Source organism: Lepidothrix coronata, unplaced genomic scaffold (assembly GCF_001604755.1).
Source record: "Lepidothrix coronata isolate B3197 unplaced genomic scaffold, Lepidothrix_coronata-1.0 Scaffold243, whole genome shotgun sequence".
NCBI classification, from domain to species: Eukaryota; Metazoa; Chordata; class Aves; order Passeriformes; family Pipridae; genus Lepidothrix; species Lepidothrix coronata.
In genome coordinates, this window is record NW_016690423.1 from 436616 (window position 1) to 452134 (window position 15519).

Genomic DNA, 15519 nt, shown 5'->3' on the forward strand with positions numbered 1-15519 from the left:
TTGAAGTAATTTTCCATTAAAAAAATAACCTTATCCCTTCTAAATGGAAAAACACATTACAAATTGAAGCCAAAGTATCTAGTTCCATCTTGGAAACAAAAGGCTGCTTTTATACAAAAGTCATGAGCTACTTTTCCATCTTAGTAGCATAGGCGTTTAGAAGCCAGAAAGCAAATGTACAAAACTGTGCTAGAGCATAAATTCAAGATCACAGTTATCTAAATGCAGGTGCTTGCAGCCTTTCTGATCTCCCTGCAGAAACACAAGTGGCAATGTCCTGGTGCACACAGCCACAGCATAGGGCTTGCCACCTGGTCACTGCGTGTTGAAGCTCAGACTTGCTTCCTGAAGACATGGCTGTGTCTCCTGTTGCTCAGGAACAGAGTGGAGGTTTGGTCAGATCTGGAATAATGTCTGGCTGGATACACAGTCATGACTCTGTAGCCTGTCTCTGCCCAGCCCAGTACTTCATGTATCTGCAGCTGGTGTGAGCTGAAGGAGCAGGGCCAGAGGGGATTCGGGGTTTGAAGGCACTGCCATGCAAGGTTCTTTCTGCAGACAGGTGGTACCATAGTGATGGGAAGAGGCAGCAGGCATGGCAAGATCATTTTCAAAGCAGATTGAAATGATATTTGTTTCTGAATGGTGCTATTCATGACTCTGTAATTCCAGTTATATCTGCATAGTATCCAAGCACAAGCTTTCCTACCTGGTGCCCAATACTTGACCCCCCGAAAGCTGTGGGAGGTCCACAGGTACCACTGTTTTTGTGCAGTGTGCACTCTGGGGTAAGGATAAATCTGTTGTATAGCAGTGACAGGCCGTTCAGGGTTCTGTGTCAGTGCTTACAGAGGTCACAAGTCATCTGTGACTAGTTACTTTTGGGCTTTCAGTTATGGACAGCTGGACAAAGCCAGGCTTCCCAAGAGGGGCGTAGGAAGGCTCAGTCTTCTGATAAGTCTGACCACACTAAAGAGGTGAACCAGAGCCCCCTCCCAAATTCTGAGTTACATGTGAAAACATAGCTATTGGCTTCTTTTGCATGAACTTGGGTGGCTAGAGAGCTAGCCTCTTCTAGTGAGTGGGTAAAGGCTTATGAACTAGAGAGGAGGGAGTGGGAAGCATTTCTGTAGAGAGCAACTGCGCTGACTTCCAGCAAAGACACATCTTTCCCAGGCCGAAGCACATTCCAAACTGTGTCTAGATGGAACTACCCTGAATGTCATCCAACACTGGCTTTGTTTTGTTTGTTCTTCAGTGAAGATTCAGTAGATGATAGAACCAACTAAGCGAGTTGAGTAGAGGAGAAAATTCACACCCGTGTTCCTCAGATGTGTTTGTGGCTTTTTCTCCTCAACATGAGACTAAGATACGTGTCAGTCACGGAGGGCAGCATGCAAATGTTTCCCCCAGATTCTTTACGTTCTTGTGCACTCCCTATCTACTGCTGCTTTTACTATATGTCCTCATTCTCATTATTAATTTATAGCAAAATAACCTTAGAAATAAAATTCATATTTAAGTGTAATTGTTTTGTCTTGATATGTTTACTAGCCTTTATCTGACATTTCTCATGTGGTTAGACTAGACAGGTATGTTTTTCAAACATGTAGTCAGCTTACAGGAGGTTTCCTTGGCAAGGAAACCTTGTCAAGGATAAATTCTGTGCCCCTCCAGTCTTTCCTAAGCAATTACAAGGGTGACTTGACTTGGTAGAAAAATGAACTAAGACAACTATGTCTGTTGGAGTTAGAGCTCAGGCTGATGTACCTCAGTCATCTCAGTTACCGTTTAATAAACATGATGTAATGTCTGAAATCAGCAAAGTAACTCTGCACTAACACCACTATACCAAGATTAGTATTAAGGCCTATTTCTTTTTTAATGCAGTTGAAGGCTTTGACTCAGAAATGCTTAATCTTGGATATATGCAACATTGATCCAGATTTACCATTTGACACTGTGTTATCAGCAGATTTGTACTGTTTTGTATTACTCTAAGCTGTTTGGAGCACAGATGTTGCTCTGAGCAAAAAGCTACTGGTTGCTGTGTTAGTATTTCCTGTTTATGAATTGCTTCAGAGCAATTGGGTACAATCAATAACTTTGCTTTGACAAAGACAGTAAATGACCACAACTAGTTCCACCTCCTAAAGGCAAAAAATCTTGCCTGTTTGCAGGGAATTAAACTATTAGTCAGAAGGACCAAAGTACATTTTGTAAACCACTATCCCTGCTTTATGCACATTTTGTTTTTACTGTTGAGGGGTGGTGGGTTTTTAGCAACTAAACGGGGGGAGGAATGAAAACAAAACTGCTATTTCAACCCATCAGCTAATGTAGGAGTATGCACTGCTTTTCTCCCCAGCATGCTATGTTGACTGTGCTTATTTTGTCAGTTATCAGTTCCGTATGACGGATTTACGAGGCTCAGCAGTGCAGCATGTACACTTAACCCTGCTCACCAGAGCCCACCTTTACTGAAATTCTGCACCAGAACAAGTTAGAGAACTCGATTTGCTCTGCAAGGCTTAGCAGCTCCACAGCTTCCTGAACTGCCAATAGGAAGAGAGAATGGGCTTTGACTCTGTTCCTGCTTTCCCTTCTGCTGCATTCCCTGTCCTGTTTGTGGTCACTAAATGCAACCACAGTAATTAACTTGGGTTGTATTCCTAAGAGTACCTTTCTTTGGCCCTCTCTCCTGTTGCAGTTCTACTACAACACACAGCAGTGAGTGTGGAGCGCTCACTGTTCCCTCCATCTCAGCAGAGCTGAAAGTGTCCCCCCACTCCTATGCTGTGAGCAGTCACTAACCACAAACCTGAGCTGGGCCCAGCCAGCTGACACTGGCTTGGAGCCTCTCGAGTGCCACAGGGCATCTCAGAATCCCACAAACAATTAGGTTGGAAAAGACCTCTGAAATCATTGAATTCAACCTATGACCGAACACCACCATGGGCTTCAGAGTCTTTGAGGCATCTCTAAAAGGCTCCAGGACTCACAGAGCAAACAAAAACTCCAGTGTATCTGCATTAATAATTTCAATTTTAAGAGCCATTTGATGATACTTTTTGAGATGCAGGTTAGCAAAGTTTCAGACTGACAATGCTCCACTTAACCTGGCTGACCACTGGATTCAAAGTGATACCGCCCAATCTTCCACACCCTTTAGGTATCACAGTTAGCTATGCATTTTGCAAAGTATGACGGGTAAAGTCAAAAAGAGTGACCCCCGTGATCCCCAATAAGCCCCCAGAGCTTTCTGGGGCCAGGTGTACGGGGGACTGAGATGAGCTTACCCTGAGCAGCAGTCACATTGTGCCCCAACACCTCCTGCACCCCATCGGCCTCCGGGCGCTCCCAGCCTGGCAGGGCACAGCCGCCCCGGGGTCTCCAGGCCAGCAGGATTTCCTGTAACTCCCTGAAAAGAGGTTTTAGTGAGGTGGGGGTCGGGCTGTGCTCCCAGGCAACAGGAAAAGAGGACATAGTCTCAAGCTGTGCCAGGTGCAGTTTAGGGTGGACCTTAGGAAGAAATTCTTCACGTAAAGGGTGATTAGACATTGGACTGGGCTGCCCAGCGAGGCGGTGGAGTCACCGGCCCTGGAGTGTTTCAGGAAAGGCTGGACGCGGCACTCAGTGCCATGGTGTAGTGCCAAGGTGGTGTTCGGTCACAGGCTGCACTCGACCTCCAAGGTCTCTTCCCACCCTATTGATTACGTGTTTCTGCCAAACCCCGTGCCCGGCTCCCCTCACGCCCGGCCCAGCGCCGCCGCCGCCCGTAGATGGCGCCCCGGCCCCGGCGATGGCGGCGTGAGGCGAGCACGGCCCGGGGCCCGCCGCCGGAGCCCCGAGTGCCTCAGCCCCGAGTGCCTCGGCCCCAGGGCAGCGCCGAACGCTCTGCCCTGCCCGTCGCAGCCTGGATAACGGGAACGAACCGCGTCCACGGGCAGCAAAACCCCCAGCGCCTCGCTGTGCAGGCAGCGCTGCAACCTCCGCAAGGCGACGCTTCTCAAGCCGTCCGCCGATCAACAGCAGTTTTTCGTGGGAATGCTCAGAGACGAGAGTGTAATGGAAGGCCATTTCCATGCCAGATTTCCACGCTCGAATCCCTACCTGCTTCAGCTGAAGAGCTGTTTATGATAAAGTCATGGGATTTTTCTATTGCTGGAAGCGAAGGGGTGTTTCGGTTCTCCTGCCTGCTCTGCCAGGCCAGCAGGTGAACTGGCTTTGTACTCCCCAAGTCTGAGCCCGGGGCACCCACCACGCTCAGATCCCCCGGAACAGCCCCAGCCAGGAGTGTTCCTGCAGCGCTGGGAAGAGACTGGCCCGGCGTGCTCAGCCTGGCGCAGGAGGTGAACGAGAGCCGCTGACACTCAGCAGGGCTCTGGGACCTGGCTCTCCCCAGCCTGCGCTCTAGCGCAGAAGGATGGGCTGGAAGCTCTAGCCCGGGACTGGGATGTTCTGGGTCAGTTTTCCCAGCTCTGTCACAGGCAGTTTGCATGATGTCGGGAAGAGCCACTTTACATTGTCACATCTCACTTCTCCCATTCCCGAAAGAGATGGTGACGTTAAAGGAACAGAAAAGTTCATGAAAAGCTGTGAGCTGTTCTGCTCTGTGTGTGCACTGAGGACACAGGGATATCAGTCTGAGCTGACATTTTCAGAGACCTTCGATATGATCATAAACAACAATTAACAGTGTTCAAATGAGAAACAGCCTAGAATACAGAGGGCAAGGCTGGCAATTCAAGAACAGCATAGTGTTTCTTTACACACAGAATACAGGACATGAGGGCTGGAAGAGATTTTAACCCTTCCTTATCCAAAACAGACTGAGCTCCACCACCTTACAATTCACACAGCAAAACCAGAAGCCTGAGCCCCAGGAGGGCCCATGGTACACAACCTCCACCTGATGCAGGCAGACAGGGCCGATAGACTGAACATTATTCCAAGGCTGGGGGGAGGGAAAAGGAAAGAAACACAATTCTCTTAAGACAGAAATTTTTAAAAGGAAATGTTAGATTTCAATTTCCCTGTTTCAAGCTCATTTGATCTATATAGACAGGAAGGATCAATTTAGAAACTGCCTACCTTCAATTCACAGCACCATAAGCATCATCTACATTTCATTTATGTTGTCATCTTTCAAACTGCTGCCTGGCTCAGCAGATGGAGATGCAACTGTGCCATGCACATCAGACCACGCATGATAACAGACTCTGAGTCCATGAACTGAATGTCTGGAATGTGAGTCTTTATAGGCTTCAGTACTTTAAATTTATTTGCTTATGCAATAGCTGGCTGACAAAGAAGGGGGAAAGAGAGACAATTGTTCTTTAACTTCCCTGAAAAATACTAAAGTCACCATTTTACTATCTGAAATTTCTCCTGACGTGCAGGTTCACTGTACTGTCATGGGATGGCACGTGGAATCATACTGAATCTGCACATGCAGGCGTATAATCAGAGGCCTGAAAAAAACACTTCCAGGAAAAATCCCTCCCACTAGCATGGGACTGTTTGCCTAGATCTAGAAAAAATCCTAGTAATGATTTTTCAATCAGCTGCTCAGCACCACAAACCATTTTCAATTTCTGTGTTCCTCAGTTTTCAAATGTGACTTGGCTGTCTCCCAGTCCCAGGAAAGTTCCTATTCCCAGAAGAGTGATGTGCATATGGACTTTCCAGAGAGATTCTGAACAATGGCCCTTTTTACATCTTCCTCATTACATTTAGGTAATGTTTTCAATCTCAGATTTGGAAGGCTAAGAAATAATCAGGAAAAGAACAGTGGCTTCCTATATGCCTCCATAATTTTCTTGGAAAGATGTTCAATCTGCTGCATTTTTTTTTCCCCTTAAAACTTTCTTTAAAGATTATTCTCAAAGTTCACACCACAGCATCCTGCTGAGTTAAGAAAGCAAAATTGTACACTTACAGGCCAGAAGAATCCCCTTCAGTCAATCAATAGCTATATTTCTGACTGTTTTAAAAACCAATTGTTTCAGATGTCACTATTCCAAAACAGCTTTTGTCCTGATCAATATCCCTGGCAGCTGTTCAGATAACCTACCAGTGGAACTAATTGCTATTAAAGTTACACACCTATGCTCAGCCAGGCTAGGATGTGCTTTCCTTATGTAATTGCAACAGAAAACCTCACATGAATTCAACCCATGCATAGCACAACTACTTTAGGGATGGGCATATGTCAATTCAGCAGAACATTTTTTGGTGCTTTCTTTGTCCTCAACACAAAAAAGAAATCCAGAAATATTTCCATTATTCCAGCTCTGTCAGTGTGCTAAATTGTAGGCATGGAAATAACTTCATTGACTTGAATGGTGTGTATTGTGCGTCTGCAAGTGCTTGTGTTGTTGGACGGGCCAACAGTTTTGTAAAAACATAAAGCTCCCAAGAATATATTAGTCACTTGTGGGGGAACCCTCCAAAATGCTGGATTTGTCAATACATGGTGCACAAGAGGCCAAGATCTGCACCAGTGTGAGCAGAACACTAAGGAATCCACATGCCAGCGGGTACTCTGGTTTTACAGCTAATGAAGGCTCCCAAAGATCCATTTTAAGTAAAGGAAATGCCAGTGCTCTAAACAAACCAGTCTGCTTCTCCCTTCATCAGAAGTATTATGAAATGCTGCAGAAGTGACCTCAATTCAGTGTTTTGCAGAGACATCAATATATTCCTTCATGCATAGAATCATCCACAGATGTTGGAGCACACTGCACCGTATTTTAGTGGCACATGGGGAAAATGAGAAGCTCAGAGCTCTGGTGGATTGTTTCTGTTAAAGACAGGAAGGCACCATGGGTAGGGAGGGGAGATCATGGTTTTGATCAAATCCCAGGGAGGCTGAGTTAATGAGACATGGTGAAGCAATTCCAGGGAAGGGAAGTGTCCTGTCCCTGCACTGAACTGACTGTGAGGTCTTACAATACCACTGGTATAAGCAGTTGTGAGAGCATTTTAGTTGGAATCTCACTGCAGATGAAAGCATACTTTTCTTTTACCAAAATTGACTGAGTTAATATTCAAACCAGAGCTAATCCCTATTCTTTTCTGTGGAAAGCTTTCAAAGGACAATTCTCATGAGGACCTCACCTGCATTTCCAAGCAGGAGCTTTTGCTCTTCTGCTGAGTGTTTACAATGAATACAGCAATTTCTTCGCTCTCCCCACAGTCCAAAACTGGAAACACCACTCTCTAGCGCAAAGTAGGCAGAGATGAGATTTTAACAAGTATTTCTGGCTGGAAAACTCTTGTTCTTCTGGCCAGCTCTTCTGAAAGCATTACTAAGACATGCAAGTGTTCCAGAGATGATCCTCACTCCCCAGCTAAGGTTACATTCCCACTATCCAGCATGCTTTTGCCTCACAGCTTAAGGGGGTATCTGTAACACCAAGTGGCAAATCCACAGGCATCAGTTCTCTCCCCCACTGTCATGTCTGGTGCCTCCACCACACCTTTAACTCTGCTCTTCTCTGTGCAGTAGGAGACCAGGTGGAAGGCAGGGGTTCTCATAGGACATGATAAAACAAAGAAGTAAGTAACATTGGAGTTTGATCAATTCCTAAGGCAAGCTTGAATGAAAACCTTCCTTTCCATTCTACATCCCCTTTTCTATCACATTCCTCTGATTAAGCAGTATCCTCAGTGCAGGCCTGAACTCAGCTTCAGAGCAAGTTTATGCTCATCTCTTTTATACTGACAATCACCAAGCAGGTAACCCGCCAAGGCTGACTGCGTGTGACATGGTGGGCACCTGTGTGAAACAGCAGAGCACTGCAGCCTGCCAGGGACTACAGCCAGCACCTTAGAAGAGGGAGCAATTTTAATCCTCTAGCAGGGTCAGTATTAATCAGATTGCTATTTGTGCAAAGCAGCACATTTTCCATCCTGAATAAAGCAGAGACAGCAGCAGCCCCAAAGCTCGGGGGAGCACATATCTGAGTCGGTTATGACACAGGTGAACCTATTCAATGAAACCAGATACTGCCCACAGGCTCTACAACCATAGCTCAAGTGCTGGCTCAAGCACCTGACATGTGCACCTTACAGCAGTTGTGAATTTACCAAATTTATTAAATAGTTTGAAGCTTTTCTGCATCTCTCTGCAGAGCTTCTTTACAATAGAATTTTCTACCTGTCCCATATGAAAATTCAGGTAGTTGGGTTAACATGGCAGCAATTTCTGTATCTGATAAAAACTGTGGTTCGTGTAGAAAAATATTATTATTAATAATAATAATATATATGTATTTTTAAGCACTGTGAATTTCTTTCTCTAGGACTGTCTTAGCATTTGTTCCCTTCATGATACTAAACCAGTCATCTGCATTCACAATTTGGTCCCATTCTGTGATATCCAAGTGCTACACTAACATATGAACGGTACTAAGCACTTAACTTTGCACAGAAGTGACTGCATTGGTATGCTACCACAGTTTGCAAAACTGCAATTACATCAGCCATTAAAACCGAGAAGGGAAATGGAGAACAACGCTTTACATTAAGTGATACCAATTACAGAGTAAGTACCTATGCTAAGAAGAGTGACTGTTATATTTATGTGCTTATATAACTAACAGATTGAGCGAGCTCTTGCCCTTTGCTTATCTGTTGGGCTCTTTTCATTTCAGGAAATGAGACTCTACCTCCACGGGTGATCTCATAAGCCAGGAAATGCAGATTTCGAAGTTAGATTGTTGATAGACCTCTTGGAATAAGAGCAGAGCATTGAGTTCTGTTGTTATGTCAAAGACAGTGCTCCAACTACTGTGCCCCTGTGCACTGAACCCCTTTTCAGAAGGGCTGAGGTTGGAAGGCACTTCTAGAGATCATCTGGTCCAATGCCCTGCTCACAGCAGGGTCAAATAGGGCAGGTTCCTTAGGACTGTGGCCAGTCAGGTTTTGAATATCTGAGGATGGGCAGTCTACAACCTCACTGGGTAACCTGTTTCAGGAATAGGCTATACTCACAGTAAGAGAGAATGTGTTTAGAGAGCTCCTAAAATCGGCAAAACAAGCACCTGTGCTGTGCCACCATGCTGGAGAAGGTCCCCGAGCTGCTGTGTTACATCAGTGACAATGGCACTTTTAAGTGACAATAGCATTTATCAGTGCAGCAGAATTACAGCCCCAGCACAGACCGAGCTCTTTGTAACCCTGAGCCTGTTTTACTTTGTGCAGTACATGAAAACAAATGGCTTTCAGAGATAAGTAATGCATTCTGGCAATATTTTAGACCAGTGGTAATTCAGCACAGCTGTAAAGGCCTCCAGACTACACAGAGTTCTCAGATTTTAAGTACTGGTGGTCCACTATCAAACCTCCAGAGCTTCAACCCATCCTTCTTTCCAAAAGATCCTGCAGGGGCTGGATTACTCCCTCACAGCAGGGATTGAAGCAGTACAGAAGCAACTGATATTGTAAAAGCTGATTACGTATAGCTAGAGGGTAGGAACCTTAAAATGCCACTCTGCTTAACCCATACCAGCTCAGGGCCACTTTCCCAGGCCCTACTCCATTGCAGGAGTACAATAGGCAACAGCACCCACTCCCTTCCCTCAACCCTTCCCTTGCTACGAGGCAAATCTTGTTTGTTTTGAGTTCTTCATGACCACTGGGTATATGACTTGGATATGCAGGTTTTGAATCCTTTTTTTCTGAAGATTATTTGAAGCAGGAAGATGATTCAAAGAAAGAGAGAAACAGAAGCTTACGTGCTGTGTTGACTGCCCAGAGTTGGGATATTCCTGTGCAGAGGCCAGCCAGTATTTGTGTTATTGTCAGCAAGCTTTCTGCAAATTGCTGTGCAACTACTCAAAGTCACAAGGCATGTGAAACACAAGGCACAGCTTTGTTCAGGCCTGCAGTCTGAAGGTGGAGCAGGCTTTCAAAACAACCAGGAGTCCTGCTCTGCAGCCACAGTCTCAAACACAGCAGGCAGGGGACACACAGTGTCCCGATGGGGGCTCAGGCTAGTCCATATGAAGGGACACCATTTCCATTGTTGCTTTGACTTCACTGGTACAGCTTTTCTTCACTGCATGACAAATGTAGGAGTTGTACCAGGTTGCACACAGATTTGTGTTGGGATTTCAGTTTTTTGGACTCTGACATGCATCAAAGCCATGACATGATGGCATTCTGGGGCCATCACTCAGAGCTCTGAACCACATGTAGTTTGAGACATAAGGAGATGGGAGACATCCCTGAAGGACAGTAAAACCAAAATCAAAGCAGAATAATAGAGAGCCCAGAACACAGAAGAGCAAGAACAAAAGGAGACCAGAAAATGGGGCAGAAATCATCAGTGCTCTCAGAAACAAAAGCACCAGGGACAAAGGCAAACCCCCTGGTGTTGTTCTGTCAGGAAAAGTGGTCAAGGAAATGAGTCAGCCTCATAGCTCTGCATTTCACACGGCTGGGAAGAACTTTCTTTGGCCCTTGTGTGATCTCACCCAGCTTCATGCTGGAAACAATCTAACCATCTCCCTCTGCTTGGGAATTTTTTTTTTTTGACTTTCCACAGACATAACTCATTAAAAATAAGAAAATACTAGGTTTGACTGTGGTGGGTGAAGTGAACAGCTGGAGCACATGTGAAATAGCAGGTCTCTTCTGATCCAGAATGCTTCACCACAGGAGAGCAGCATAATGGAAGCTACTAATACAGTACTTTATTGAAAAGAACCCCCATGCACCATCTGACTGTGTGAATATATGTGCTTTATATGCTTTGGCAATTCTTGCTTATAATCCCACCTACAGTTGACACCAGGCTGATACTTTGGTTATAGACTGGAAAACCACAAATATCATTTGAAATTAAAGGAAGAAATGAACACTTGTTTGCATAACAAAGTCGTTCTACACTGAAGGGAAATCTACTCTACTCCTGGGTCCCAAACGACAGAAAAGTTGCTAAACCAGATAGCACTGTGGTAGGTGCTTAAAGTTCCTGCTATCCTGCAGTTACCTGATGCCAAAATTGCTGAGGCTCTCAAAGATGCCAGAATGCATTGTCACTAGAAGTCAAGTCATTAATGCCAATTTGAACATGCTCTTTAGCAAAAGGACACAATGAAGAGACTCTCATAAAACAAAGCTATTTATCCTGTTAAGCAGAGCTGTCAGAATATGACAGTATCACAGAATAAGGTAACTAATATACTTTTAAAGTTATTCCACAAACCTAGAGGCCCACTTGCAACTACTCTATTTTGACAGCTGTGAACAATCTCAGTGTGGACAGCACAACAGCAGTGAGGCAGCAGTGTCCAGTGTTCAGGGTGGCAGGATAAAATAGATTTCAATGCCACTTCAAACAATAAAGGCAGAGCAGTGATAAATGCCCTTTCCCCCCAGTACTAGCCCATTCCTAATCCTAACAGATATCAGGAACAACAGTGCTCACCCTGTACTACCTCCATCAAACATGATATGTGTTAAAACACTGAAGTTAAAATACAGCTTACAACAGAAGGCAGTGTTTGGTTGTTTCCTTATGTAAGATATTCACTAATCTCATCCTGAGGCTGGCTAGTGGGCATTGTTAGCCTGAAAACTTCCACACTGACTCTTGGGAGTGCAGATCCTGCACGGGTGAGCTGCAAGCAAGTCTCTGCTTGGGCTGCTGTAGGAAATGCAAATCAGCTTTGCACTAGAATCCAGTGGTGTGGGGAACACCAGATTCCTCTCAGTCTGTGCAGTGGGAAAGTCCTGATCCAGTGCTTGACTGTGCCATTGCCTTTCATGAGCAGCAGACGCTGCCATATGTTTTGCTGAAGTACAGGCCCAGAAAACTGTGCTTCCTGGTGCCTCACTCAAAACACAGATTGGTTGATGCTGACATCCCTGCTGGGACCCAGTGGCTACCTCTGTAGGAATGATGAGAGAGCAAAGCTGTTTGGCTTACTTCCCTTGGAAGGGATTTTGTTGAACCTATTACAGCAGGAATTTCAGTAATGACCCCTGCATAAGTACATACACACATACATACATATGACTCATTTTAGCATGAGCTATAGGATGCACCACATTATCTAGTTTTTATGGTTTAGATGAGAAGCAAGATGAAGATTTACACCCTCTACTACATTTGCCACATGAAGTTTAAATCAGCACCCAGGACTGCATGCAGACAAACAGTCAGTGAAAATTCATGTCCAAAACAGCCATGTACATTTAGCCCGAGCTCAAACACTGCAAGCTCTCCTATGAAATAAGTGAAGTAGAAAATTATTCACAGGATCAGTTCTGCAAAACTGCACAGCAAGCATTCTCTGCTTGCAGCAGCTCTCACTGTGAGGCCAAGATCAGCCTCACATTCCCTGAGAGAAGGGGAAGTTTGAGCTGATCCAACCCGGGTTTGGCAAGCTACAGACCTGTGCTGCTCAGCAGCTTTCCAACAGTTGACACCATGCTGTTCACAGCCTAACAGAATCCCACATCACTCCCAGGGAAGGGAAGTTAATAGGAGAAAACTTTCTTTATGATCACAGTTTTACTTTTAAAAGGTTTCAGGAAAGATCTTAATGTCCATTATTCACATGGATTAGAAGCTGTACTGTTATTGCACATCTGTCAGCAAGAGAAAATGCTTCAAAACTGTTTTTAGTAACTCCAGTGTCAGTAACAGCCCAAGGAAGAGCTGGTTCCTGGTTCCTAGCTGCAATTTGCAATACACTGGCTTTTATCAGTGAGCCCTTCTGTCTTCTTACAGCCCCACACCTGTGCCATGACCTCCATAACACAGAACTGAACTGTCTCCATACCATCTGGTAGAAATTTGCTTTCTACTTGTCGCCAGGAATTGTGGGGAGAGGAAAAGCCATGTCACAGTAAAAGTTTTTGCATATACATAGAATAAACCATTACAAGCAATTTCTTCCTTGATCATTCAATTCCTGCAAGCTCTTGGTTAATCAAGTTTCCAGAACATTTGATGTTGCAATAAAGCATTTTGTTGTGAACACTTTCCAAGTGAAAAGAAACAAAAAAACAACAACTGTTAAATAAAACAACTAATACTTCAAAACACCTTATCACACTTAGGTGTGAGTGTTAGGTACAGCCTGACATAGCACAAGTAAGCTAACAAAGCTGTTAGGCAATTGCTTAAATTAAGTAAACTCTTCAGTGCTGTGCTGAACCAAGGCTCACGCTCTCTAATCACTCTCTCAAACACAAGAGTCACATTCTCAGCATCTACTCCAGCACGTACAGTGTCTTTTACAAGAGATCACACATTCCAAGCAGATACAGACATTGATTATTCCCTCTGCCCCCTCTTCCTCCTTTGAGCTGTGAGGTAAGGAGTTAGGGAAGGCTTTACAGACAGGAGAGAAGCATCTTTGAGGGGAGGGAAGGAAGGAAAAAAATAAACCCTGAAAGAAATAAAAAACCCCCACCCTCAAAACCCAAGGGACCTTCAAAGAAGAGGCAATTTGTCTAAAAGAACTGCAGCCTAAGAGCTAAATTAGTACTCTAGAAATGATCTTTGGTTAATGTCTGTCTTTTCCCCTTTGCTTTTTCTGTATTTTGGACAGGTTTAAAAGTAAAAATACTACATTAACACTAAAAGACTGTTACTCTGAGCACTTCCAGCACAAAAGATGCCTGATTTCACAGAGCAGCACCAATCCAAAGACCTGTGTGCTCTGTTGACATTGTTGGTTCAGACCAATTCAGCAGAACAGCCTATTTATCCACTGGGAACCACTTACTTATTTATACTTGAGGCCTTAGCAATTAATGCATGAATGCAATGCAGTTCCACATGGTGCTGACCCCAGCAGAGGCACTGGTAACCCCAGTCACCCCATTTACACCTGCCTTCCAGGTTTGGGATATACAAGCTCTGCCCATTCTGTGGCAGTGCCTCAGCCATAAACTTCATTTCAGGTCTGTGCTGCTCTGGGATATGTGCACAGACACTGATCTATCTGAATGTAACCCCAGTGTATAGTTCCCAACCTGAGGCTCTTCCCACTACACGATACCATCTTGCTTTATCCACCAGACTGCACCATGGAACGTATTTTTACTGAGTTTGAGTACAAAGTGAGTTGACCAGTAGAAAGCTGTGGCTACTCTGAGACCTAAACACATCTTCAGCAATTCTTTTTCTTAAGTTTAAGGAAGGGTAAATAAATGTTAAGAACAAAATTAGGAAAATACTACCCTAATCAATACCTCGTGTTCAGTCACATTCACAGCTCATTAGCAATCCAATACCTACCACTAAGCCATTGCCCAACTTAAAATTGTCAGCTAAGTTTCCCCAATTTTCATTAAAAAAAAAAAATCTTATTTTAATGTGGAACAATCTCAGGCTTTGCAACGCTCATCTTTAATGAGACATTTCCAATCAGTCATGGGCCCTGTTCCAGTCACCCTTTCCTATGTCAGATCAGCTATATCACACTCCAGAGGAAATCTCTCTCCCTGACCATCTCAATTCCAGCTGGAAGGTGTAATCACACTGGAATACCTACACACTGAAAGCAGAATCAAGCTTACCAAATTCTTTTTCTCCCTGTCACAAAAATAAGCTTTATTGCTCTTCCTGTAACTCTGCAGAGACTAATTATTTGCTCAGGTTTACAGGGTGTGAATGGGTTGAGGTTCCGGTGTGGTTAGTGCTATTTTGCCACTGTTTCAAAGAACTCTCTCAAAAGACAGTTTTCCGTCTTCTAGTCTGGCTTTACATTATTATCTTGCAGAGAAAGAAATTATGGAGAGGCAGTTTTGACACTTTGTTAATATATACTAACAGAAAATAACACTAAAGTCCCCCTTTTACCTTGGCTCCTTGATATGAGAGCAGGGTTTGTAAACAATAGTTTGCAACATTCATTTACCTTCCTTGTAAATACAAAGCAACACAGCCATTGACTGCTACTTGATGCCACACAGAGCCAGAAGTTCATCCTACTACAGAGCAGTATCTTCCCAGGGGGCACTTACCACAAAGGGCATTTTCTTCACATCCACTCTGGGCAAATACTCTGCAAGTCTCCATAGCAGAAAAGCATTTCCCACATGAAGGAGGCTCTAATCTGTGTGTTAAAACACTGGGAAACCTTAAAAAAGAAAAAAAAGTTTTAAGAACCCATATAACAACCAAGGGTTACAGTCTGAAAGTCAGTCTTAAAACATGTTATTTCCTCACCAATGTTTCTAATTGAATCATATAAAAAGTTTCTAGAAATAAAAGAGAAGAAGCACAAACAAAACAGTAAACTTCAGGAGGTGCAGATGAAGAGGACTTTCAACCTTGGCGAAACTTCAGCAGAACAGCTGGCAGAGTAGGAACACCCACAACCTCTCCTGCTTTGAGCTGTGCATGAACCAGCTTGACCCTGCTGCTGCTTCTGTCCTCGGGTGGAATTCCCTGGTGTTAACATTCAAAACCTACCACAGCAGGATTAAAAGGGGCAGAGGAAGCAAGGACAGGCTTGCACCTAAAAGCAGTACAGGAGCAGGGCCCAT

The 15519-nt window shown here is 44.4% G+C and overlaps 1 long non-coding RNA gene across 1 annotated transcript in view; it reads right to left on the reverse strand.

Annotated features, from left to right (window-relative positions):
* The window catches only part of LOC108507181, a 47043-nt gene extending 31979 nt beyond the window's left edge, over positions 1-15064 (reverse strand). The window contains exon 1 of the long non-coding RNA XR_001878022.1: positions 14995-15064. This is a non-coding gene — a long non-coding RNA (uncharacterized LOC108507181). The remainder of the gene's footprint in view (positions 1-14994) is intronic.
* Between the last annotated feature and the right edge of the window lie 455 nt (positions 15065-15519).